General features: G+C 31.5%; 1 protein-coding gene across 2 annotated transcripts in view; it reads left to right on the plus strand.

Moving 5' to 3' along the window:
- Positions 1 to 2751: 2751 nt before the first annotated feature.
- The window catches only part of LOC113521893 (receptor-type tyrosine-protein phosphatase kappa), a 207966-nt gene continuing 183506 nt past the window's right edge, over positions 2752 to 27211 (plus strand). For both annotated transcript variants that reach the window (XM_026907551.3, XM_031909825.2), the window contains exons 1-2: positions 2752 to 2926; positions 19852 to 19919. The gene's annotated coding sequence lies outside the window, so the exon portion shown is untranslated. The remainder of the gene's footprint in view (positions 2927 to 19851; positions 19920 to 27211) is intronic.

Below are 27211 nucleotides of genomic sequence, written 5' to 3' on the forward strand. Positions count from 1 at the left end.
AGGTACAGTCGGAAGCAAAAGTCGATGTATTTATTAAACATGACATATTACAGATTTACATAAATTTACACTACACAGTCACACCCACCCACACATACACACACACATTATTGTAACACAAACTAGAAAGATTTTTTGTTTTTTTTATACAATTTAGAATGACAAACAAGCTGACGGCCCACCTGATGGAAAGTGGTAACCGTCGCCTATAGACATGAACAGTACCATGAACATAACAGAGTTATATTATAGCTATTTCGCCTATGATACCCTTCATGCGTTTCCATTCCTGAAGACTTAGGTGTTCATCTTTCCTCATTCCTCTGTATCCTGTAAATTCACGTCACATCCCACCCTTCAAACCGAAACACAGTCATGCAAACATAACTGCTTCACGGTTGAAACACGAATGGGACAGAAGTACCCAAGCAAATGAGTTTTGTACAGTCTCTTTATTCATACATAGTATACGATCTCTCACGAAATAATAAATCGAAAGTCCTTTTCAGATAAATACAGAATCACTCTATTGATTTATTTATTAAACTTTTATACACAACTGACACTGAATATATATTATATTATATTTACGGATTGGTCCCATAGAAAATTTATCAAAATCGGTTCATTAGTTTAGTTTTTAAATTGAAATAATCGGTTTTGCCAGAAATTAAATCAGTTTTTTTTTATGGAACACAGTCTTATTACCATAGTATTTTAATGTAATAACTACCGGTTTAACTTCCGTGTAAGTAGATCGAAAAAGGTCAACTAGTTTTGGGATCAATTCGTGATCCTTAGTCATGAGCGACATTGACGCGAGCACGAGTCTGAACCATAGAGCTATTGCTAAGGGTTCGCTTTTGCATATTACTCCTATTAATATTATAAATGTCAAAGTCTGATTTGAAAGAATCGCGAAGGGGGGGGGGGGGGCTGGAAATCAATATGTGATATTAAATTTTTTATACTGATTGTACTCCGTATATATTAAAGCTAACAGACCTAACCTACTGACAATGTATTAACTATTGTATTTATTACCCATGTCATTGTAAGGGAATGACATATGTTTACATTTGTAGACCATACTACGGAGAATTTAGTTAGTATCAATAAAGCAAGAACTGGATAGTTACAAATTTACAATTGGTTAAATATCTAGCAGAATTCATAATGGCAGAACTTTATTAATTTGTAGTTTGAAATATAATCCTACATATTTATCTTCTAGTATTTGTTCATTTAATAAGACCTTTAGTTAAGCTAATTTTTATACCAACATACTCGTATTATCACAGTGAAGTCGATTTTGAGACGTTATTTCTTTAATGTATCTCTAAAATTAAATTTTATATTACAGCGTTATATTCTGTAAGGATCAATATGAACTAAATTTCTAAATAGATTTACGTCACAATTTAATTTAAATTTAGGTAATGGTGATCCATAAAATAGCAATTCGTGAAATAATTTATTTATTTATTAAATTTAATACACCTAGATATTCGCCATTCGCAGTCCGCCATTTACACGGCGGACTTAACACCATATGGCGTTATCTACCAGTCGACTGTAGACTAATAATAACAATAAGGAATAATAGATAATGTAATTGATGGTTCAACGTAATGAACAATATTATATTAAAACAATATTTCAAAAATAATATAGGTATATACTCGTATAATACATATATTATTTACATTAATTATCAAATTGAAATATTAAATAGGTTTAATGAAATAGCGTCTCAGATTTGGCCCCAGTATTAATAAACAATCTTCCTTAACTTAATAACCTCTAAAGATAAAAAGATAGAAGATAGATGGAGGTATAAACAGGAAGGAGCAGCAGGAAATGTTTCTAAAAACACCAACTTGATCCCAACGACCTTCGATTATCTTCAAGGCCTTTAATGATTATTCAAGTCAAAACGTGACTGAATTTAACCAGGGTAGACCAGAAGCGGAACGTTTACGTTTACGTTCATGAAAATTCTATGGTATCGGTGATAGGTTTATTTTGTCAGTCAGTTTCTTAAGTTATTTTAATGCCCATGCATTTTTTAAAAGTCCATTGACTTCCAGACCCTCTGATGGCAAATGACTACTGCTGCTTGAATATCGGATTAATTGCAGAGCTCCTATCAGACTTTTAAATAGGGACATGATTTTTTATTAATGTTTCCATGTCGGGTGCTGCTAAAGTTTGATTATTCAGTATTGTCGTTTTTGGTTAGCGGAGTCTAGAAATCACACGCTGGAGGACCGTCACTCCTTTAGAAATTCGAATCAGGAATTCAGAATCGATGAAGAAATTCAGCAGCCTGTAATTCGAATACCAAAACACTGTTACTGCAGATGATATGTTCGATAAAAAACTCATAAGGATACAACATCGCTACGCAACTGTTTAAATTACATCACTAATGACCGGTTGCGTCTTTGGTTAGTGATAAAACACAATCCGCTCTAAAACAAGAGTCATTTAGCGTTCAAAGCTCTTAATAAAATGTCCCCGCCCAAATAAACACGCGTCCATAGTCGTAAACGGTAGGTCAGAAAAAATACGGCAAACAGCACTTAAGTCATTAATAATCGCGTCGTAAAACGGAAAATTTCAATGGATATCCCATCGTCGGGTGGTTATCCATTAAATAAATTTTATTCGTGTGATAAGGCGCGGGGCGGGCGGCGGCGCGGCGGCGGCGTGGCGGGCGCCGGCGAGACGCCCTAGTCACCACCCGCCGCTTATACAGCGACGACGCGCGACGCACCGCTGAGCAGCGCTCGCCGCGCTAATTTTACACGCCACTACCTACTAGTCCACCACTGGCATACAACCGTTGACCCACTCATAGTGAATCTGTGCTCCAATCATCCAGTGTGAGTGACTCAGCGGCGTCTCCCGCCCCAGAACACCAGTGAGTATGCTCTCGCTTTGGACAACTTTGACATGAGGTGTCTTAATCATCTGTCGGACCGTTACGGCCATTTTATAGAAAGCTCAACCTTGACTCGTCATTATTTTGGTTGTTACAGCGTTAGTACAAACTATTTTATTTCAAAGCGACTCATTATATTTAGGTGTTGAATGTCGCAGTTAAAAATAGCGAGCGAAGAATTTCATTAAGAATAAATCATCAGTTTCTTGTTTGGATTAGGGCCCGCCTGACCATTAATATTTTAGGACTGTACGAAAACAAGCCACGGAATCATGTCAAGGCTCTGACACTTCTTGCATTACAAATAGGTCTTGGTCCGCGAAGATTTTCAGGGTTTCTCTTACATTGCTCCGCACCTAGGTGTCATAGTTTGGTGATACATTAATGCCCGTCTTAAATTATAAACAAATTTTAGTTTTTTTTTTTGTACTTTAACGTACAACTATTAACATAGCTGCAATCGGGATTATACTACATCATAGATATTGCTACATTATTGGTATTGATATCTTATTATTGTTTCTACATACATTGTTATTTACTTAATTTTGTGAATTTTAAACAAGATAACAATTGAAAAGTAATAAATTGTATAACTTTACGACTATTCTAGAATATACTGTGCCGTTCAAGGTGTTATGGTTTTCATGAATTGCATTTAATTTTATACGTATCAAACCGAAACGAAACAATGCATAGTAAATTTTTTTTTTTATTTATGTTAATTTTATACCCTGTCTATATACATATATAACGAGATATTAACGAACCCGCTGTGTTTTGCCGTTTCCGAGAATTGTTTCAGAGTACAAAACAGATAATATAGTCTCACCTGAATAGATACCCAGAAGACTTATACAAAACTCTTAATAATACACAATATAATATACACAATATAATACAATGGTTTCTAATTGTTATAATCGCATTTACAATCGCAGTCAACCTCAAGCTTAATTTATATTACAAAAGCAGTGGCGTGAAACTAGTTTCATAACATTTTCATTTATAATTCTAGATGTAGATTTCTGATTTCATACTGCATGTATGCACTTCATGAATTCGTGTTTCAGGAAACCAAAACATTTTTTATCAAAACCAGAGTAATGTAATTTCATTACGTAATTATGACATGAAATTAATGTTGTGAAAGAGCCTATATGTTGAGAAGGACTATCGTACATGGAGTTATCAGAAAATTAGCACATTTTATATAAAACTCTAGTTTTAATTGTTCTGAGTTTGCAAATCTAGTTTCCTGTAGTTAATTTTAATTTATTCACAATTGTGTTTGAAAGGAGAAGAAAGAAGTAATGTAAATTAAGCTTTATTGTATTATATTAATTGATCAATTTTCATCATCATTACTACAACCTATCTATTGTTCAGTACTGAATATGTCTCGATTACATGTATTTCTTCACAAAGAAAGTGATCCTAAGCCAGTCGTTTTAGTTGACGTCCAGCCACATTTTTGAGGTCGTCACTCAACATCGTGGGGGGTACATTTATTTTTATTTTATTCTACATTCGTTTTATTTCATTTTGTTAGAGAAACATCTGTATAGGATTCCCGCTTGGGAACAATTTTTCCCTTTTCAAATAATAGTTTGTGCAGATGAGAGACTTTCCTTAGTGGACAACAAATTTAAATCAAATTTAAATAAAATAGACTTGTTTACAAGCACTTTTAAATCATCATTTTTTTTTTATTTATTGCAGTGCTCGAAAAGTTGTTAAATTATAAGTACGAGTAGACATATATTTATTTAAATGTACTATATCTAAAATTACATGGTCACTAAAAAGCCCGTGCACTAATACTATGCACGTTTGTCATTCAAGTAATCGTTGAACCAACGAAATCCAGCACTTACAACAAATGCGTTAGACACTGCAATTGTTTCTGTTTTAACAAATAAAAGAGGATTTGTCCTTTGTTTCTAACGCTCTCAAATCGTGAATGACAAAACTTCTCTATTTTACTTAGCTAGTCCAAAGGAGTTCCGAGATGTTTTCGAGATAATACTGGGGTTTTGATTGTTATTCTCAGATCTCAGCCCGTTGATTGGTTTTCATCATTGTATAGAGCAATTATATTATCATTAGAATCAGGCATCATTTATCAAGAGCTCTTCTATATTAAACTGCAAATAATTCATTATTACTCCAATTCGTTATTGCGTTATGTGTTGCAATAGATATTTTTTTTAATATTTAAAAGTTTATATGAAATTTGTATGCTTTTATTATTGATGGTGATAACGAAAGAAATATTTTGAATATATTATAGATTACTATTATTATATCAGCTATTAACATAATGGGCAGCAGCGTCTCTCTTAAAACATCTCCAAAGTCTAACTGTGGTTGCCATTTCGCTTGACAAGCGTAGCAACTATTCGCATCTCCCCCCACCCCTTTAATATATTAGTATTAAACATTTTCTCGTAAAATAAAAATAGATAAATATACGACTACAACTTCTAATATTTTTGTCAGAAGAATTTGTGGTGAACGTAACTCTCGGCATGCCCACATTTCATCGAGCATATTAGAATTCAAATTGGCAAGAAACGTCTAACGTCACTAGGATTAATTTAGTTAATTATCTATGTTTTCATAACTCGAGAATAAGTTTTAAAACATAAATTGACACAAAATTTTTTGGTCTAGACTCATTTTGAACTTACGTCCGTTCTATATCTATTTATCTAATCTAATAAAGATCTAAGTTGGGATGGTAACCACTATTGGGTCACAAATTTAAAATTTTTCTTGTATTTTCATATGTATGAAACTAGTATTTGGCTTAAGAGCTCTTTTTCACTCTCTGCATTAATGCGTTCACTGAAAGTGCACTTATGCTTTCATAAGATTGACGACGTCTGCATTATATATCTATAATATAAATTGAAAATTCAAATATAACTAGCATTTAAAAATACTTTTAAATATTTCTGAATGATCATTTTCATACTGTAGGTGGCAGAAACCACCAACAAATGCATTTCCAATGTGGATTGACGTCAAGCAGGCGTCTGGTCGTAATATGGTTTTTGTAATATGGATAAAAAACAGTACGGTGATCCCAAATAATCATTGGGATAAGAGTAGGAAGTCGTTTGCTTGGGTACCTCTGTCCCATTCGTGTTTCAACCGTGAAGCAATTGTGTTTGCATGGCTGTGTTTGAAGGGTGGGATATGGCGTGAATTTACAGGGTACAGAGGAATGAGGAAAGATGAACACCTAAGTCCTCAGGAATGGCAACGCATGGGGGGTATCAAAGGGCGAAACAGTATACTCTGTTATGTCCATGGTACTGCTCATGTCTATAGGCGACGGTTACCACTTTTCATCAGGTTGGCTTGTGTGCCATATATAAAAAGTAACATAACATATATTATGTTACGTTTTATACAGATTATTACTTATATAAGTAGTATAGGCGAGTAAACTTCCAGGCGCAGCTGGTAAAATATAAAACAAAGAAAACATTGTTCTGACATTTGCTGGCCGTAGAAAATCGACAAGAACGTATCTAAAACCAATCTCTTATCACTGCCTATCAGACACAAAAAGGGCAAAGGGACCCAGGGGGAGAGAGACTCGGATAAACACTGTTACATAAATCCAACGAGTTATTGATGGCACGAGCGGAAATTACCGCGCCCGCTGGACGGCGCTTTCGACATCACATCTTTCAAGATATTGCAAACGTAAATAGTTAGCTATCTCGTATTGCTTTAGTAATAAAGTTGTAATTTGAAAAGCAAATCGTGACTGTGTATTGCCAGTGGACACTGAAGGATTATGATTGGGGTTTGTAGATAATTACGTATTCTTGTGCTATGAGGTTATGTGGACATGAATAATTGGTGGCGTAAGAGGATAATATTTCTTACATTTGTTCTCTATCTAATTAATTCTTATTGATTCGTAGTTCCTCTTTTTTCTATTTGTATTAAAATCAATATAAAAAATATATCTTCAGACCAGTGAATTTTCTTGTCATTTTGTTTACTTATTTTATATTTTATCACGTATTTCGTAGTTTTTTGTGTAACTTACAAAGGCTTACTTCATGGAAAATGTAATTATTGTCTATAGATATGTATATTACAAAAGAGATCACAGTATATACAATGACGCCAATAGTATCATTCATTTATTATCATTCTTAAGGACTGTGTTCTTATACTTTCGTATCCTGTAATTTCAGTGTCCTATTCCAACCTTGAAACCGAAATACAATCACACTAGCCCAGCTACTTTAAGGCAGAAACACGAATGTTTCTGAAACTATTAAATTCATTTCCAATTACTGTTATGATCTACTTTGTTTAAATTTTTAAGCCAATGTTACCTACATTGAATACTAGATTAGCAATATCAATTCCCATTATGCTCTAGCTGGATAGTGAAACTGCCATTATTGCTATGCAGTGCTGAAGTTTGAAATATGTAAAAAATATTTTAATATCACAGAAATAAGGACTATTCTTCATTCTCTGAAAAACTCGGTCAGTAGCAAGCTTGTATGATAAAATATGTTCTCACGTACATCTACATAGTGAATGCATTGAAAATTTAAATGTGAGTGCTTGAAGCTTAGTGTAATCTATAATATCTAAAGATATGGAAAGATGTAATATACACTAGTTAAAAAATTAAATATCTTTGATATTAATGGTAGTATTAAAGAAACAACAATTTGAAGCTTGAAGCTTCTAATTACGGAATCTTAAAAAAATTTTTCATGTAACACGTATCGCACAATCTGATATTCAATTATGAAAAAATAATTATCGAAATTTTCGATTTTGGTTTTTTGATTCTTTTTTGGTGTACGGACTTAAAAAAATTCCAACTTAACCACCTTATGGATTAGATAGTTGGTTCATAGTTGTTTGCTGACCAATTAGAACCTAATGAAAATGGACCATTTACAGTAAGAAAATAAGATCAAAAAAGTTTTGAATTTTTTTTTCATGATATTTATTAAGATTGTGCGATACGTGTTACCTGAAAAAAAAATTTTTTTTTGAAAAAAAAATAAACTTCAAGCTTCAAAGCTTTTTTTACTCCAATACGATCATTTTTATCAAAGATACAGCCATTTAAAATATCGCCAAAATTTAGATTTTTTTTTATTCTTTCATTTTCCCACTAGTGTATGATATCTAAAGATTTTAAATATCGAAAATTCACACATACAATCGGTATGTACTTCTATCCACGCATAATACACAATTTTCAATGTTGATTGTTTACCCGGAATTTAATAATATTTTAGCCTAATCTAAACACTAAATTTGGATATTCGCCAACGCGTAACGTTTTCAAGTGGTTACACAGGAATGATTCGTTTACTGAGTACCTAAAGCCAGGAATAAAGTGCGTTGTTTGTACAGGTAGGTTTGGAATGTGTGGAGTTTTGACTTGTTTTGAACAATTATAAATTATTTATATATAGGCAATCGAAATATTTTTATGAAACTAGTATACTATCGATAGCAAAATACTCATTAAAATCGAGTCAGCATTTAGCAAAATGTAGCGTAACATACAAATAAAAACACCATCGAAATCTTTTAGAACAATTTTAGTTTTCAGTTTCAGTCGAATGTACAATCATGTATATTATCAAAATAGGTGTACGAGGTACTGTTTAATGTTTAACATATAATATAATTTAAGTGGTATAGATTAGGTGGTTTTCTAACAATGATTTCAATTTACGTTTGACTCATGACGTTTGTACATACACAAATATATTTTGATTATACTGAGCACAGGGAGGAAATGGAATTGGTCGTACTTAGGGAGTAAAGTATGGACACTATTACAGTTACATGACTGATCGTAGGCATCTCTGAAAATACTGTAGGAAAGGTTTCGAGATCATGGAATATATTCTAAATGTGCTATATCCCTGCAATATTATAATACATTAAATAAATATATTACATACGTAATTATTAATTTTATTTCTTACTGTATAATAAAATTTCTATAAAATCAGCTAAACAAAAATAGAAAGCGATTGAGAGGCATTGGTGTTGAAAACGCTTTTGAATAGAATTATTTTATCTATTCGAGATCCCGACTATCGTCATTCCACTTAATGGAGCATTCATTCATTTCATAAATATTTTAAATCCGATAAAAACAATAATATTTGTATGCAAATTTTTAAAAGCAGTAATATTTTCAGGCCGAGGAATAACTATATGGGACAGATAAAAGAGATACTAGATGTCATGTTGTATAGGGAGGTCAAGGATATGGCCTGGGATAGAGCTGGCTGGAAAAAGATGCATGAATTAGATGCACCGACAAATGGAAACTCCTAAATGAAAAAAAAAATTCAGTAGCACAAAAGAACGTTTTAGCTGACAGTATTTTATTAGATACATTATTGTACTTTCATCCATTAAAAATCTATAAAAATATGATTTGTCTAACAACAAAACGAGGCTGACAAGACAGATGTAAACATATTAATATGCTGGCATAAATGTTTGCCTACATTTATTTTAGAATGATCCGAAGTCGAAAAAGGAGTACCATTTTTGTAACAGAAAAAAAAAAACATTTGCAGAGCTTCTATATCGTCAATTAATCAAATATCATTAAATTGGATTGTGTAAGTTAACCAAGATTAGTTTTGTGGTTTCATAATTAACAGGAAACATTTACGACTTAAGTTCTAGCCATTTTTTGCATTTCGACCCAAGATTGATTTTGGTATTTAGTTCATTACTCTTCATAACTGTCTGTCTGGAAATTATTTTAACTTTTTGGGAATTGACATTGCGTACTTTATGTGAATAGTATCTATATTGTAGATATTATTACAATAATATTATAAATCTGAATATTTGATATAATTTATACTCTAAATTTCATTTAAATCCATTGAATCTTGAACAATTTTTAATGTTTGTTGTATAGATGGTCCATACTCACGGCTAATATACTGGATAGTTTTAATTCTAATACATGGAAGTAAATCTCTAGGGTATAGTTACTACTCGTAGTAATGTCTCATTGTTAATATTCTATTTTTGGTATTTTTTGTTCTTCTTATTATTTTATGTATGTATTGGTACAAGTTGCCTGAATAGGTAAGTCCAACTTCGACCGAGAGGTCAACCGACGAATTCAACTCCGCTGGGCAGTTAGCGTTCAGATGGTAGTGATGGCATGTACTACGTCATATCTTTTCATATAAAATACTTCAGTTTAAAGACGAAAGTCTTTAACCAATGTGCTGATAACACAGCTCGTAGAACCGACAACTAATGGGGAAAAAAGGTTCTTGATGGAGTGATGACCTCAAATACATTGCAGGGAGTCAGTGGATGCAGGTGGCTCAGGACCGTTTCTCATAGCAGTGTATGGGGAAGGCCTATGTCCAGCAGTGGACGGATAATGGTTGAAATGATGATTGGTACAGGTAAACTTTAAATGACATTGTTGCTTAGTATTTTCCATCACGATATTACCTGCCTACCGTAAAACCAACAAAGATACGCTTATATTCATTTGTAAAATCACAATCTTTTCATTCTTAAAAAATCATTTATCACAGTTTATTTACGCAGAAAATTTTTCTGTTTTCAACATCGGGTACCTGCTTTATTCAAAAGAGTTTGTTTTTTATGGAAGAGTCTATTGAAAGTAAAATACTGTAAAATTGAAAGTGCTTCCAAAATGAAGACCTAATGACAGGGCGGCAGTTTTTTTTCAATAATGATATTCATTATTCAATAGACGGTCTCGAGTTTTGCGATGCCATAAAAGAAATGATGAATCGAACAGATAAAATAATGAACATTGAATATATTAAAAAAAAACATCTTATTTATTTTTAAAGATCAACAAGTTTTGTTTAATATTTGTTTTGAAAATTATTATTTATTCTATTATTAAAAAATGAAATTAAAATTGCTTTCTAATTGACAATTTTCAATATTTAAGTATTATTTCCATAATATTAATAAATTGGTTAGACATAATTCTTTTTGATACTATTTATAGTAGAAATATTCTTTCTGAGGGCAGAATAGTTAAATATCTTGCGTCGAAGATTGTGCTTATTTGCATTTGGCGCTTACAAAACAACTTACCACTGTTAATTTAGAAAACAAATGGACACAAATAATTAATATTTATAATATATTCATACAAAAACAATATATCTAACCATCATACCTTACCTTAACAAACTTTTATCTATTATTTATTATTACCTGACATGTTTTATTTTTAGATTTATTCTTTATAAAAATATTTATAATTAATAATAATAAATGTCACATATTACATAAGAGCTATATAATCCCAAACTAAGTAGAGATAAAAAAAACATCTTTTTCATAGTACGAATATGAAAAATATGTACAAAACTATAATTATAATGCGTATTTAATAATATTTATATATTTAATATAATAAAGCCGAGGACTTTGTTTGTTTGTTCGAACGCGCTAATTTCTGGAACTACCAATCTACTGGAAAAATCCTTTTTGCATTTGATAGTTTATTTCTTGAAGACTATTTAATAACAATTTGATTACGGGCGAAGTCGCGAAATATACAAAGTCATTTATTCCTATGAATATTATAAACGTAATAGTTTGTTTATATTTGATGGATTGGATGTTTGGTTTAGCATAAATGAACATATAAGATACCACCTACTATTTTCACAATTGCAGAAAATGGCTATTAAATTACTAAAGCAAAGTAGATATTGACCGACATATTTCAAGGACAAAACTCAATTGTTTATAAAGTGAAAATTTTTTCTTTGAAGCTCTCTTTTTATCGTTTAATATTCGACGATAAACTCTGTCTTGTTGGGGCGTGCAGTTAGAAAAAACTTCCGTTATTGAGTTACAGGTACATTATTCCTGTAGCGTCGGTCTTTATTGCGATTACAATAATTTACATTATTTTAACTGATACTCGTATTTGTTCGTTCGAATAGAGACAGATTTTGAAGGGCATCATAAAGAGCATACCAAGCTGAAATCCAGTGAAAATATCAAAGATTTTGTTTTAAACATAGAGGGCAAACGTGCGCACGGCTCACCTGATAGTAACTGAATAATTTGCTCAAAATAATAGTCAAAATCCGAAAATATGTATCTTTTGTACTATATCGATTACTTAACCTTAGTATGGAAATTTCAAAAATTATGCATTCTGCTCCCTAGAGAAAATTATTCAGTTTTGTAGATTTGCTATGAATACTGACACAAAATACTAGCCTCGTATACCAATATATATATTACAAGTTGCATTTTAATATAAATTGTGGTATATTAACAGTTATTCAGTTTTCAATATAACAATATATTAAATATTTATTCTCAGAAACACCATCCACTTCTTAGAATAAATATCGAAAATTTTATTAAAGCCCACATAAATAAAGAACACGGGAGCAAGTGAATAAATATAATTGAAATAAAAAATGTAAAATAAATTAATAAACGTAATAAGAAACAGGAATAAAGAAAATATAAATTAAGTATTTCTTCTTCTGTAAATTAATTACTTTGATCTTGTTGTCGAATTGATTCAGAGGATGTGGGCGAGAGTGAATTTGTTTCTGTAACAATTAGTATGAAGTCAATGTTTACTCGACGTTGTATTGTTAGATACTCCGTCATCAATCGCAAATTGGGCCCCTTGTGGGACCAAATTTGATTGGGATTGCGAATTTGAATTTCGTATTACTGTCTCTTACGGGCGGGTGCACATAGACACTAGCTTAAACCTTTCGACTCAGTGCAATGATGAGCTATGCGAATTGTCGATGATCCCAGGCTTACAAGCGGTATCGAACCCTTAAGTCTTAGGAGAGATTTTTCTTCACTCTGCGTGTCCTACCGTTTGTAAAACGGAATGCGCTCAAAGGATTTTTTCAATATTACGCCCATGATCGCCTACTACCATCGTACAGCTCGACATTAACAGGGAGTTTACCTCCATATCTTAGATTAGAGCCTAGGTGGCCGTGTACAGTGCGGTTTTAGAGATGTTTCCTCCCACTCAATGCTATGGAATGAGCTCCCTGTTGAGGTTTTTCCAAGAGACTACACAGCATGGGGTTTTCAAAAAAGTGACAAAGAGGTTTTTTCAGGGTCAGCAACGCGTGCGTAATGCTCCTGGTATTGCAGGTGTTCATAGACTACGGTAACCGCTTACTATCAGGTGGACCATATGCTTGTTTGCCACCTCAGTGGTATTTAAAAACTTATCACCATGTATTCGCGTGTATTTTTTAAACAACTAGGAATGACAAAGAAGGTAGTGGCCCAACTGACGGAAAGTGGTAACTATTGCACATAGACATGAACAGCATCATAAGCATCACTGTATATACTGTGATGTCCATAGTAATCCTCATATGTTGCTATACCTGAGAACACAGTTGCTTCATGGCAGAAACACTCCTAAGTGAGACAGAGGTACCCAACCAAATGACTTTTGTACAAAGTTTTCTTTTTTATATAGTAATAATGTGTCATTTCCCTTTTCATCTCTAGAATATCGTCAGAAGTGATTAGGAGAACAAGCAAAATATACTAGTAAAAGGAAAACTCAATATAAAATTTTATTCTAATCTAGTTGGCCAGTGTGGTAATAGTGTAGGCTCATATTTTACGCTTATTGGAAAAGGAAAAGCCCGAATCTTATGCCAATAAAAGAAGTTCAGAAGTGGGAGATCAATAGATTGTTATATTCATGCTTTTTCTTGTTGGATGAAATACTAGTTCCAGTAAGAGACATCAGCAAAGGATGAAGTAAAGTCAGTTGGTTCATCATGAGGAATTCAATGACTACGTGGAAATCGATATGATTTGACTCTAATATTACTAAGTCCATAGAGATGCCAGTACAAAATATAGAAGTAAAAATCAAAATTATTAAAAATCCTTTAAATGAGTGGTCTAGCAATGAAATTGAATATTTTTTTTATAAAGAAACATAAGTGGAAAAACAATAAAAATTTACAGCTGATAATAATATTATAACAACATTCTAATTGATTTGCAAACGGGACATAGCTAGTTATAGCTATTTGCAATTATATTTGTTTCTTAAACTTAAAACGACCGCAAAGCTTCAATCAGTGCTATATTACGGCTCGGATAATCCCGTGTCCCGTCACTTTCTGTATTTACGTCCAATTAGACGGTTGCTACATTGTCCAATTCCAATTACAATCCGGGATTACGTCGAATTGCTATAACTTTAGATCTGCTTGATGCAGCTCACAGGGATTCTGCGGAGATATAGAGGAAACGATTAATTTGATTCCTCTTACTCCTGAAATAATTTACTTATTTTTTAAATAGTTTTTAAAGTATCCTACTACTAAAAAAGTCTTTAAAATTATTGTTAAATATTTAATTAGTATCTAATTAGTATTTATATAGTATAATATTTAGCTTATAAAGACATTATTCATTTGTTTGACTTACGAAAGAAGTTCGATTATTGAACAAGATTTTTAACCTTTTTGTTTTACTCACTTTTTAGTTATAGTAAGTACACTTTTGAGTAATTACATAAATGAAGTACTTTGAAACAATAATATAAGTGAAACTTTCATTGTATTAATAATCAGTATCAAGTTTTATAAATGATTGAGACGAAATATCTTATCCATCACGAAAAAAAGCTAGTTAAAAATGATATAAAATAAAGCGTAATAAATAGCCCGATCCCTACATATCACAGGCGAGAATAGAAACCATAACTCATGAGAAACGGATAATGGATGGGCTGCACATCGTTACAGTGACAAATGCATCGACTTTTTTTATTTAGGAGGCAGTATATTGTGACTGCAGTTACGTGTCACTAATCATTTTCTAAACATACATTAATGTTTACTGTGTCTGTCTTAAGATTTTATTAAAAAAAGAATTCGAAATATAGAACAACAGCTCTGACGTCCCATTACTAGGTATGTTTCTCTCTATAATATTACCACACTTGAAAAAGAGCTTGGTCTAACTAAATTGAAGTTTTTTTTCCTTGCACTAATATTGTGATTTGATCCATTGGTTGGCTCTTAAGACATCTTGAGGGTCAATATACAGCCATTAGAACAGAAACATTGCTCAAATTTCACAGTTTATTCAATTACGTTTATTTACTCCTAAAATATTAAAAAAAAAAAAAAACATAATAACTCCGTTATTGCAGTTTCTAAATAAAAATTTGTAGGTACTTGTACACCATTGAATTAAATAAAAATTGGACAAAACAATAAGTTCTTGTCACTCTGTTCCTAGTTGCTCAGAAGTTTCTTAAAAATAATAAATAATATTCTAATGTAAAAAGAACCTTATAGCGTTGATTACACAAACCTTTTTACATTGAGGTAGCTCCGCCGCAAATGTTACATAAACCTCTAAACGTCGCCGAGGTGCGCCGTGAGAAATGTCGCCAACTTCTGGAACACTGTCGTGTTTATGAGAAGGTAATTTCTGCTCTGGAAGCTTTTGTGTTTGTTCATGCAGTTCAGCTCTTTAAAACTGTAACGTAATTCTTCTATACTTTTTTTGTTTTGGAACCTCTATAAAGGGAAGAACATTATTAATAAATACAATTATTGTTCATTTTTGTTTATTGTTCTTTTATTATGAAACCTTCTTTATTTTATCATTGTTAAAATTATATTATAGAATTATGTATACGCGTGGACAGCGGGCACGATGCACTGGGCTAATACCGTAATTTTACCAACAAATTTCCAATGTAACCATTTTTAAAGGTCGTGTGTACCTACTTATTTATTTATAGGAACACCAAGAGCATACTGCATTATAACATATAGTATATAACATCAAATACAGTATGAAATGAAATAAACAATTTTAAGGAATACTTATATTTATTATTAATGTACTTGAGTTTAACCTTTAAAAATTATGAGCACTAATTGTATTGTTGTAACTTATGTAAAAGGCGAGTCCGTATGCACAAAAAACAGCCAGCTTTCTTGCAAACTAATAGCTAAATGCTAAACTTAATTGTAAATTATAAATAAATAAATATGTAGCTAATTGTCGTCGGTATCACTTAAACTATTATTGACTATTAATTGCCTGTAAGTCTCTCTAAAAACAGTACGTAACCGCTCACATACAGCGAATTCCTACAATACATTTTAGGTCGTCCTCGATTTTTATTATTATGGATGTAGTTTTAGGTACTAGTATAGTATTATATTATCTGCGATTTAGTTATATGTTTACTCTCTCTATTTTCGTCTCCTTATAGTAGCCTAATTAGGGTATAATCTCCTCTTACGTCGTCACTGGCATATCTTGTACAGAAATGTGGTTTTGCCCACTCGAGTTTCTTTTAAAGCTCTGAATATTATGGACTACAAAGGCATCTTTATTATGTATGCTTATACTTTCATGTATATTTAACTACATCATAATTGTTATAGCACAATACAACAGTACACTAAGAAAATAGAAGCCTAATTGTAGTAATCTATCGTTTTTGATACTTACATGATTTTTAGATACGGTTCGTAACCTAGTAAATAAACTAAGCAATATTGTTGATATATTGAGTATCCAGATCGAGCCGTCTCAAATGCGGTGTAACATATGTATGATGTTTTATTTGAAATAGCTACGATACCACAATGTCCCGACGCGCGTACCTCTCGTCGAGCTCGTCAGTTATTTTTGTTTTACAGTAACATAAAAATGTGAGTGCTCATATCTTTTTAGGGCTTTTGTGGAACTGTGAATCGTAAAAAATGTCGCTTTAATTTCCTATATTATGAGTTAAGAGTTGATTCGTATTTTTATTTCGCTTGATAGGACTTTTTGAATAACTTGTTATCTATTATTTATATACCTGACTAGGGATTTATGGCAAAAGCTAAAAGATACAATTTTCATTTTTGACATGTATTATTTAAATGCGAATAGATTTAAAGCAGTTGTGCCTCATAATACCATTTTGTTGACAATTGTTTTTAGCAATCATTATTGAAATTTGTGTATTATTTACAAAGAATAAGCCTCCCATACTTTGATTAGGGGCCACGTTTGGATCATCTCTCTTCTCATTTAAGAGGTTCCTTTTTTATTTTAAATTTTGAGGGATTTTAGTAAGTTAGTAGTTTTAAAAATTCTATATGTTGCCGGGTCCAATACTGGGTCAAGATATTAAGAATTAATTAGGTATAACAAAATATTCAGAATAATTCCGAAATTATTAAATACAAATTAATATTTGAATAACTCTGAGTGCCTTCTCGATTTCTCTTTAACAAATTTTCGACATATTTGCCGGTGGAAGTGATTCGTTTGTTAATTGGAATTCTAAAAATATTGGAAAATTAAATGAACAATATTATAAAAATTAAATTTACGTATGTATATAATATATGTATTCAATATTTTCCTAAATTTTATATTTACTAAATCAAATATTCCATACTTTTTATTTCGTTACTTAGCTGTTATCATAGCTGCGTTTGCGTAACAGAATCTATATATACTGATAGACTGGGTTTAAAAGTAGTCTATGTTCTTTATCTTCTCAGATACGATGTGCATATAAAATTTTATGATAACTCGACGAGAAATTAAGGCGCTAAAAGCTAACAAACAAGAAAGTAAATAAGCGAACTCACTTTCACATTAGGAATGCTAAAAGTAGCCAAAACATACATTTAATAAATTCCAACTGGTTACTAGTTTATATCAAATCATATCAGACTTTGAAATAATCTTTAATATTCAAAACTGCGTTTGATGAGATGAAATGTTGGTTCCAAATATTAGACAGTACTTATTTTAAATAATAAAATAAAAATAGATGGATTATCAGAAAAATATAAAAAAATAACAATTTCCGGTATAGTTTAAAGGCACAGAAATATTTTCGGTTATTAATAAATAATTAATTTACGAGCCACAAAAATGTAAAAACAAAATTAAACATCTGAAAATATGTAACTAAATAATTTTATAAACTGTGCAAAAAGAAATAGATAAAATATTATATTGCATATGTGCGAATATGAAATTTTACACGAAAATAACACAACTAAGAAGCCTCATGCATTTGACAGTTATTAAACGATTTACCAACGTCATTTCTACAATCAATGTCAATCAAAATGACATTGATGGTCTGTCACATTTGACTTGGCAGTAGAATGTGAAATGTTTAATTCGAAATTAATTTTGTGCTTGAAAACAAAATTGTAAAATATATTAAATTAGAATTTTGATGTTTGGGATACGCTTTTTTATATATTATAGTATATATTGACATCTAAACTAATATTAAACTCTTAATTTGCGAACCGTTACGTTTTGGAAACTTCTTTGAATCCTAACCAATGTTTTTTTAAGAAGAAGGTACGTTATACGTTCAGAAAATAATTAAAAATATGTGCTCGGAACACAATGACTCGCTGTAAAATAATTTAAAATCAATGGATTAATTAAAATCAAAGATATTGGATAAGTTCAATATATATAATTAGAAATTTATTTGAGATTAAAACAACCAGAATTTGTGTGTGAGTGTATGTATGTGTGCGTGCGTGCATGCGTGCGTGCGTGCGTGGGTGCTTGTTTTAATTTCAGCTGAGAAAAATCAAGAATATATAAGTTTCTTGCCTGTTCTTCTTCAGCTGAAATTGCATTCCAAATTAGGCGGTAGATTCATAAAGACATGACTATTCAAAAGCGTTGCTGTCAAAGTTTAATTAAGTTCATTTGAATAAAAAATATTTTTAATTAAGTATTTCAAGAAAACATTATACTATAACAGCAACACCAAAATACAGAAAAAATAAATAAAAGAAAATAGAGAAAGAATGCTAATTGGTAATTTTGTAATATATTTGACGGAACATTTTATTTATTGGAATGTTTTAACTATGTTAAATATAACGTCGGTCTTGAACAGATGGCTGCCATTGGGCGTATGTTTAACGATGGCTTCATTTTATTGATAAATGGTTTAACTAATGGTTTAGCTAATGCAGATGTTGATAGAGGATTATCTGATTTTCTGTTGAGTTTATCTATTCGAATCTTTTGTTTGACCATAAAGTTACAAAATTGTAAGATTATTTTTAAGTTAATAAGTGCGAGTCCGATTGTTGAATTTATTTATGTAATGAAAGCATATATTTAGTGATAAATTTATTTATTTATTTATTAAATAAAGAGTAGCCAAACTACACCTACTTTTAGAATTTCACACGTATTTTTATTTTTAAAGCATTAATTATGATGTGATATTAAGACAAAAATAGCCTTATTTTATATAGTATTGAAATTATTAATGTCAGCTATATTCACGTTTTTAAATTCAGATATGTAAGACGAGTTTCGAACTCAATAGAAGCCACTATTCATGAGCGCGGTTCATAGATTTGTGTGTTATTTTAGGTTTCCTTGGAGACTTTGTACAAAAGTCGATTGCTGGGGTACCTCTGTCCCATTCGTATTTCTACCGTGAAGCAGTTGTGTTTGCATGGCTATGTTCGATTTCGGTTTGAAGGACTGGATATGGCGTGAATTTACAGCGTACAGAGGAATAAAACCCGAGTCCTCAGGAATGGCAACGCATGGAGGGTATCATAGGCGAAATAGTATACTCTGTTATGTCCATGGTACTGCTCATATCTATAGGCGACGGTTACCACTTTCCATCAGGTAGGCCGTTAGCTTATTTGCCATTCTAAGTTGTATAAAAAAAATCAAAGAGTTGATATATAATTTGTACTCATGTACGTATATAATTCGGATGAATTTATATTTATTTTACGAATCTATTAAATATAAAAAAGTCTTACTAAAGATATATTTTTCTTTTTCAGGCAGAATAAGGTTAGGTGTGGGCCGTCAGATGTCGATAACCGAATTATAAGACCGAGCAAATAAATCGGTAAGTGACAATATTTTTTTCAGTCAAGTGTTCTCATATTATAACCAAGTTTTTCTATATAGACAATAAATGAGTAGGTATAATAAATTGCACAAAATGGAATAGAATAAGAATAAGTTATGTACACTTCTAATATCTAATATCTTTTAATTTTAATATCTATTAAAAAAACCGAAAGTAACTCTACTGCGATAACGCTGTGCTTGATTGATAGAGATAATCTTTTCTATTAAATTAAATAATATTTTAGTACCTTAATTATATAACAGTTCGTTAACTTCTTACATTAAGCTACTATTTTTTTTTTATTTATTTATTCATATTTATGTATTTTGTTTCCTAGTTAATTTCATAATAAGTTACGGTATCATGATGTAAAAATATTTTAAATACGACAATAAAGCAAAAATCAAACGTAGCCAGCGGTAAAAGCGGTTAGGCCCCCCTCATAGAAACAGTCTTGAGCCACCTGCATACACTGACTCCCTGCAATGTATTTGAGGTCATCGCTCCATCTAGTGGGGGTTCTCTGTCTCCAGCAGTGGACGGATAATGCCTGAAATGATGATGATGATGAATCAAATAATTATTACAATTTATTTAATTCACAAAATTTAAAATCATACGCTATATTTTTAAAAATTTTGATAAAATTTATACAGTGCCGCTTCCCTCTTGTTAGAGCGGCACAAAGGATATAGCATCTTCTATTTTACTCTCAAGAAATTCCATTCAACAGTAATATTAGCACAATTTCCTTGGTGCCGAAGGGCAGTAACATAAAGGGGATATTGCGATTTCACGATGTAATGTTTAAGCACGTACCTAGTACGTATAACGGTAGAACGCTATTAACAATTAGGCATGGTTAATACCGGCATCTCTGCGATATCTGTATATTGGATTCCCCTAGATATTAATGACATGAAAAAGGTCATCGTCTGTTCCGATATTATATGTTGAATAACCGATATTTAAATAAGTACTCTATTGTTTCTGCACCCTAATGGGAGATAAACGTAACATTATATATATACGTATGTATGTAATATATTTTGTATTGGACCAATATATATATATCGTAGATACAATATAGGTATTGTGATTATAGTATATAGATTAAGAATATTATATATTACCAATTGTTAATGTAGTAGAAATGTTATTGACAATAATATTATCATCATTGTTTACTCACTACATCAAGAAACAAACCTGAGTCATCTCTTATGAAAAGAGTAATACAAAAAGCTATTCGATAATCATTAAGCTATCGATAAAGTACCATATGTGCTAAGTTAGAATATAACCTATCCATGTACCAAATTTCATTCAAATCAGTACAGTAGTTTTTGCGTGAAAGAATACCTACTATCTCTCCATCCATGTATATATACAAATTTTCGCATTTGAGTAATATTATTAGGATTGGTAAGGATATAATTTAAAATATGCACACAAATAAATAAAAAGTCTATTTTAAATATGCAAAAGGACTTATACAAATGGAGCAGTAAGACTATTTTCAAATTTTGGGCACATTTAATTTTTTTTTTACAACACAGAGGGCAAACAAGCATGTCGCTCACCTGATGGTAAGTGACTACCGCCGCCCATGGTCACCCACAACACCAACGGCATTGCAGGTGTGCTGCCGGCCTTTTAAAAAGGAATATGCTCTTTTCTTGAAGGTTATGTTGTCGTATCGGTTCGGAAATATTGCTGCTGGAAGTTGATTCCAAAGAGTGGTTGTGCGTGGGAGAAAGTGAACCTTTTATTTATTATACAATAAGATTGATCATCAAGATTTATTATTTAACCAATCTTAAATTTGATATTGATGGCATTAGTATCTAAATGTTGATATATAGATCTATAAATTCACACCATAAAGGTTTCTATGCACTATTTAAGATCGAAACTCTAAAAATAGTCAAATTGTGAAAATCTGAATTACTTAAAAAGTGTAAATTTAGCACACTGTGTTCAAGTGTTGCTAGAAGTGACAACGCTCAGGGCCAGAATAGAAGCAATGACGCGATTTGAGAGGCGAGAGTCATGTTACCAAAATTAATGTACACAAATATAGGACAGGATTATATCCTTAATTTTTCGATTACGAAATGCCTACAATAAATAATGCTCATTTTTTATATAATAATTTATGTATTCGCTTATTGAAAATTTATGATTATGATAATAAGCACAGGGAGAATTGTATAATGATGCAGAACCACATATCTATACAATCCTTACAAATATTATAAAAGTGAAAGTGAGTTTGGTTGTATAATACCTCATAGCGCTTTATCGGTTTAATCAATTACTATGTAATTTGATATAAACGGAACCTTAACCATCCCATGGAGTATGGAGATGTTCATTCATTGGGATTAACATGGCCTATATCCTATACATAAGCTACTTTTTACATGAATGAACATATCCCGGTTACACGGACGAAGTCGCGGGTATAAACTAATGTATAATAAAAAAAATATATATTAATAAAAAGTTTTCAGGTAAACTTGTTCTTTAATGGGTAATACGAGTATAAAATTCGAGACGTCCCTCGTTATTCCAAGATATGGCAACACTAGCAGCTGATGTTTACACCAAATCCTCACGGATAAGTTTGAAGAGAAAATGTTTTCGATTCCAACTGGCTACAATTTAAAGGAAATCCGGGGATGTTGCAATTTGTGCTCGCCGAGATTTTATGAAATCGTTTTTAGAGTGCCGCTACCCTACGAGAGGAATCTTTGCGTAGTTGTTCCGGGGGCTATCCGTCTTTAAGTCACACTCGTCGTTACCGGTTTGATTTTTGTGGGGATTTTCGTTGGGTGGTTTTATTACAATAACACAGTACGATATTACCGTTTCAGTACAAGGAAATAAATAAATAATATAAATAAATAAATTTTATCAATGTATATGCAGTAATCGAATACGTCAAATTAAAAATAAAATTTATTTAAATGGATGATTTCCAGCTTGTGCCACTTCTGTTCAACTTCGATGAACTTTCCGGCTGTGCTTTCAAATTCGAGTGCCCAGAAAAACCGATGTCCCTGGAATATAGAAGGAAGCATTATATAAAATGCTTTCCGGGTATATCAACATAACTGAAGACTTGAAAGCAAACAAATAATTGAAATTAAACAGAAACTGCGCTTATTGAATATCACACAATAAAATTAATTTTAATAATACTATGAAGTCAATGAAAAATATAGAATTATAAAAAATCATAAGTTATTGTATAAGCCTATTATCTAAAAACTGTTTATCGATTATATAATATTATTTAAAATATTTTTATTATGTCTCATTGTCTTTATTAAAATGTTTTTTTTATACAACTTAGAATGGCAAATAAGCTGACGGGCCACTTGATGGAAAGTGGCAACCGTCGCCTATAGACATGAGCAGTACCATGGACATAACAGAGTATACTGTTTCGCCCATGATACCCTCCATGCGTTGCCATTCCTGTGGACTCGGGTGTTATTCCTCTGTACCCAGTAAATTCACGCCATATCCCACCTTTCAAACCGAAACACAGCTATGCAAATACAACTGCTTCACGGTTGAAACACGAATGGGACAGAGGTACCCAAGCAATCGACTTTTGTACAAAGTCTCCCTATAATACATGCAACCATTTTTGTGACGATTATCGTAGTGGTTGCGATAAATTAAAAGGGGTGATAATGGAATGATATCACCACGTTATCATTACATGTTGTTAGGGTACCAGTGAGGGATGATAAGTGAGGACGAAGTCAGATTAGTTGATCCATCGTGATGGATTTACTAGGAATTAACCATGTATATGTATGTACTTGTATATTATAATAGTATAGTGTGTAGATACAGATGTATCTCGTTGAAATAATAATAAACGGTTATTATTCAACAAATTTTATAGTAAAAGAAACATGTATATTGTACTTGGCAATTCAAACTGGTTTATAACAATCTGTTACTTCTCTGTTCTTATGAAGTTTGTTAATTAAGATGCCTGTAAACAAGTGACTAATCTCACGATCGCTTGTTCCATTCTCCTTTCTTCGAGGCGCTCATAGTTGTTTTTCATTAATTCCTTTATATTTGTAAATGCCTGATAGCATGGGTGTCGCCATAATTATTTCAGGAAAATGCTTCTGCATCTACACTCTATGCTATCAATCAATCAATATATATAATTAAATTGTAACTAGTCGCTATCTGTACATAGAAATAATGACATCTCTATGAACATATATTCATTTATCTATATAGGTAGATATATTGTATGTATATGTGTATGTATGTGTAAGTATATGCATAGATGTAGGTATATATTTATGTATATGTAGTTGTACGATAAAATATAATGTAATTAATTTAATTTTAGCTGTTTAAAAATTGTACACTGCTGTATCCGCTGACATTGATGCTCCTTTCCACTTTGGGTTTGTTGGAAGAAAACTCTATCAGAGTTAAGCTCGCCTTTGTACTTTTGTTTACCTCTGTCATATTTTTATAACTAATGTGTACAATAAAATATTAAATAAAAATAATGATTTTTATAATTTTTGTCTGTTTGTACATTTGTCTGTACGTTTGTGCACGCTAATCTCAGAAATGGTACCACAGATTTGAATGTGGTTTTCCTTAAAGCGTTGCAGCTTGTTTTACTTAAGAATTACTATATTTTTTATTTCAATTGGTTTATAAATAAAAAAGTTATATTAATCTAAAAAATCATTCATAAAAAGCATATACTTTATATATTGATTCATGCGAGTGAAACTGCGAGATACTGCTAGTTAACTAATACAATATAAATTTTAAATATATGTCTTATAACAAATTTTATTGGCAACTTAGATGTCTTAAATGTTTATTCAAACAGTAACTTAAAAAGAATTCTTAATGTTATGTATTTATTTTCTTTCCTGACAGGGGAGTACAGATGCATCTCCTTGCACCCTACTGCCGGCGCTCATGACAGTTTGTTATATACATATTAAAATTTAATTTACTGGAATAAACATATAGTAGTTTTTCCTTGAAAGAGTAACAAACGCCCACTTATTCATCCATCGTTATAATCTTTTACATTTATTATCATTATTTTAACCGTCGACAGCTGAATTGGAGCTTCCCATAAGGGGACTTTTGCCAGTAGTTGTCACGCTTGGCAGGCAGGTTGGCAACCGCAATTAGGCTTTTAGAGAAGTTCAAAGGGACTCTACCACCCATCCATCAGCATTTATTATATTAATATTTATTTATTACTGATTCAGGTCATTAAAAAAAATACATATATATGTATTTACTTTTGGCAAATTTTCGACTAGTATGTTATTTATACTAACATTATAAAGAGGAAATATTTGATTGTTTGTTTGTAATAGATAAAACAAAAGCTATCAAACCATTTTAAAAATTCTTTCACCTATAGAAAACTATATTACCAGCGATATATATATATATATATATATATATATATATATATATATATATATATATATATATATATATATATATATATATATATATATATATATATATATATATATATATATATATATATATATACTTGATATATATCAAGGTGCAGTGCCATGTTTTTAATGGATAATATTGTTATACTGTTAATATATGCTGGAGGGCCATCATACATTAACATATATAGTATATAGTACAGTATAGGATGAGAGGAGACAATGAAAGCAGGTCAGTGGGTCAATAGTGACGAATTCATCTGTAATCAACAACTACAAATTGATTTCTGGTATTGCGGGTACTTACTATACTCTAGTACCCGCAATACCAGAAATGTAGTCACTTACTTTCAGGTGAGCCGCTTATTTGCTTCCTGTTTTAAAAAAAAAAAATTTGAAGCGGCTACGTAGATGTCAACCTGACATTTATTGTGTTATATATAGTATATTGCTAACAATGGGTCTATTAATTTTGATTACTAACAGTTGTCCCCCTACAGTTAAAATATTACTATAATAGTACTAGTAATAATAGTAGTTAGTAATTGGGTGGTAACAGTAGTAACTTTACTAAGCCGCTGTTGATAAAAATTTGCACAGCGACTTCTTTATGATATGGTCATGAGTATATTATTTGTCGAATCATGAATAATTCACTATTTGCTATTCAATACATAGACATAGATGGAGATGGCAAAATAGACGGCGCAACGCACATATAGGAAGTTTAATTTATTTCATTATATACTATACAAGTTTTTACTCGTGACTTCGTACATGTAGTCACGATATATTAATTGAATGAGATAGAAATTAGCTTATGTCATTATAATATGTAATGTGTAATGTCAAGTACAATGTAATGTATGTATGTATTTACTATTAGTTGAGCCATTAACATGCAAAAAGCTAATAAACAAACACTTTTGCAATTATAATACTAGCTGTTTTCTATGGCTTCGCCTGCGTACATTAGTATAATGTATCTTATATGTATAAGAATATAACCAATCGGTGTACCAAATGTCGTTCAAATCAGTTCGATATTTTAGCGTGAAAGAGTAACAATTCATCCATACATCCTCATAAACTTTCACGTTTATAAAAGTAGTAAGATTAATATATAATAATAATAATATATAGTTGTATCCCGCAGCTTAATACGCGTAAATCAGTACATAAAGTACCTGACTTAAGGCGTAACCTACGCGTATACCAAATCTTATTCGAATCTGTTCATCCTTTTATTCTTTTCATCCTTTGTTAGAAACTTTTGCATCTATTTTACTAGATTTCAAAGCTAAACGTGTCATATTTACTCTATTAACAGTGTTATGTGTATTATTAAGGTGTTAAAAAATCATATCTTATATGGTCATTAACAAACCTCAAAAATTTAGGTATCCCGTGAAGCAGTTGTGTTTGTATGGCTGTGTTTCGGTTTGAAGGGTGGGATATGGCGTGTATTTATAGGGTACAGAGGAATAACCTGATCTTCACCTGAGTCTTCAGGAATGGCAACGCATGGGGGGTATCATGAGTGAGACAGTATACTCTGTTGTGTCCATGGCACTGCTCATGTCTATAGGCGACGGTTATCCATAAGGTGGGCCGTCAGCTTGTTTGGCATTCAAAGTTGTATAAAAAAAAATAGACTAATTAAAAATATTATCTATAACGCTGTTTCTATCATTAATAAACAAATGAAGGTTACATAATGATAGTACTCGATTGGTGGCCTAGAATGCCATATAAAGCGGACCTATATATGACCAAAGTTTTATAGTAAAAGTTTTA

Source organism: Galleria mellonella, unplaced genomic scaffold (genome assembly GCF_026898425.1).
Source record: "Galleria mellonella isolate WM207_F2 unplaced genomic scaffold, CSIRO_AGI_GalMel_v1 utg63, whole genome shotgun sequence".
Classification (NCBI taxonomy): Eukaryota; Metazoa; Arthropoda; class Insecta; order Lepidoptera; family Pyralidae; genus Galleria; species Galleria mellonella.